The sequence below is a fragment of the Priapulus caudatus genome, unplaced genomic scaffold (genome assembly GCF_000485595.1).
Source record: "Priapulus caudatus unplaced genomic scaffold, Priapulus_caudatus-5.0.1 Scaffold3792, whole genome shotgun sequence".
NCBI classification, from domain to species: domain Eukaryota; kingdom Metazoa; phylum Priapulida; class Priapulimorpha; order Priapulimorphida; family Priapulidae; genus Priapulus; species Priapulus caudatus.
Window position 1 is genome coordinate 2,869 of NW_014580853.1, and position 2,481 is coordinate 5,349.

At 53.6% G+C, this 2,481-nt stretch overlaps 1 pseudogene; it reads right to left on the reverse strand.

Annotated features, from left to right (window-relative positions):
- Positions 1–1,789, reverse strand: part of LOC106819598 — a 3,035-nt pseudogene extending 1,246 nt beyond the window's left edge.
- Between the last annotated feature and the right edge of the window lie 692 nt (positions 1,790–2,481).

Here is a 2,481-nt window from a genome sequence, read left to right on the forward strand (position 1 = left end):
ATATACGCACACATATATTTTCTTGTCGAGATGCGCTCTTTGTTGCTGCCTGCAAGCGAGATTAAACGCATATTTGCGCAAGAATATACATACATGTAAATAATCTAATTTAAAATATGAATATCGTTTCAATTCAGCTGAAAAAAAAACACCTCGAAAATCGATCGTTTGCCGCCGGAAACGTGGTTTTTGCCAGACGCGCGAATCTCTCGCTCACATCTTTAACAGCTAAACTCGTGTCATTCACCAGCTGCACGGTGACTTTAAAATATATTCTCTGGCTGAATTATATTATTATATGTGACAGCACGTAGGTTACCAGGGACGTGTCAACAGATTCACAGGCGACGTGCTCAAGGGGGGGCGGGGTCACGTGGCGTCCGGCACCCCCCCCCTGCTCGCGCAGGAAACGCATCTCAATGGGTCTTCAATTTCAAAAAATTTTCATGGGAGCGCGCTCTTCCAGAACCCCGCCCCCCCCCCTTCCTCCTGCGTGCTCGCTTAGGAGGTAGTTCGGTTAGACCCCCCCCCTGCGTACAAATCCCTGTACACGCCCCTGATACGCCTGGTCAGTAACGCGGTTACCGTCTATATGTCGGGTAGTGGCACGCGGGGTGGGAGGGTGGGGGGGGTTCTTGTCTAAGGACCTACCCCACATCGCCTATCAGCGGACCGCCCCCCTGATTTCATCTCTCGTTCCCGCTGCGCTGCCTTCCCCCCCACCTTTGCCTCGCAGTTTTCCATCAGCTCTCACAGCAGTAAGAGTCGATGTACTGGTATAACACTAGCTGTCACGGAATTCAATTACGAGGCGACAGCGCGTGTTGTGTGTGTCTCACTCTTCCTCCATGCACCCTCCTCCTCCCTTCACTCCCACCGTCCTTCTACCTGTCCCTACTACTCTTTCCCTTCTTCTTCTTTTGCTTCTCTCTCTTTCTCCCTCTTCCTCTACGTTCCCTCTGCCGCCTCTTTTTCCTTATTCAGCTTCTCTTAATCCTCCCTCATCTTCACATACTCTCTCTCTCTTCCCTCTCCTTCCTCTCTCTCTCCACCTCTCCCTCTACCTCCCTCCTCTACTCGCTTCCTCCACTCTCTATCCCCTAATCCCCTCTCCTGGCTCACCGTAGTATTCGATACGTGCCCAGGCCGCTATCACATTAGCTTTGCACCGCGGCCTTGCATCGTGTCACTCGCACCTGTTCTAACCTCGGTATGCCGCAATCCATTGATTATGCCCCCATCTTCTCATATCTGTCTTACTCCATGAGCTACTTGTGACACTAGTTCTCACCGCCTCCTCTCTCTTCCGCTCTCTCTCTCTCGCGCTCATCTCTCTCGCGTCTCTCTCTCCTCAGCTCTCTCTTTCTCTCTCTCTCTCTCTCTCTACTCTTCCTCTCTCTCTGCTTTCTCATCATTCTCTCTTCTCTCTCTCCGTCTTCTCTCATCTCTCTCTTCTCTCTCTCGCCCTCTCTCTCTCTCTCTCTCTCTCTCTCTCCACGCTCCTCTCTCTCTCTCTCTCTATTACTCTCTCTCTCGCCTCTTTCTCTTACTCATGAGTACGTGACCACGTCTCACCGCCCCTCTCTCTCGCTCTTCACGCTCTCTCATTTCTCTCTCTCTCTCTTTTATATTCTCTCTCTCTCTCCTTCTTTATTTCTCTCTCTCTCATCCTCTCCTTACTCATGAGGTACGTGACCACCGCGTCCTTCACCGCCCTCTCTCTCTCTAACTCTCTAGCTCTCTCTCTCTCTTTTCTCTCCTCTACTCTCTGCATCTCTCTCTCTCTCTACTCGCTCTCTAATCTTCTCTTCTCTCTCTCTCTCATCTCTCTTCTCTCTCTCTATCTTCTCTCTCTTATCTCTCCTCGCTCTCTCTATCTCCTCTCTTTCTCTCGACTCTCTCTCGCCTCTCTCTCTCTCTTTCTCATTAGACTACGATGCTCCATGGCACGTCAAACGTCTATATCTCCCGTTTTCGTTCTCCCCCCTCTCTCCGCTCTCGCCTCCCTCCTTCTCTCTCTCTCTCTCCCCCATCCCTCTCTCTCTCTCTCCCTCTCCCTCTCTCTACGCCCCTCCCTTTCTCTCCCCCTGACCTTCTCTCCCACTCCCATTCCTCTCTCCCCCTCTCTCTCTCTCTCTACCATGATGAATATCCCACGCCGGGGTCCGCCTGCCTGCGGTCGCCTTTCTGCGAACAAAATTCCACAGCTCGGCACGATTGTTGCGCGAGCGTGCGTGCGTGCGTGCGTGCGCGCGTGCGTGCGACTCTCCGGAGCGTGCGGCGAGGTGGCAACGACCCCCAAGGTCACGACGTCTGACGTGTCGCCATCCCCGCTGCTGCTGCCGCTGCTGCCGCTGCCGCTGCCGCTGCTCGGTCCATCTTTTCCTTCACCGTACAAGACGTGTCGGTGCGCGCGGTGGGGGGAGGGGGGGAGGTAAACCAGTTCTCGCCAGTGAGAGGGAGAGGGATGGGGGAAGGGGA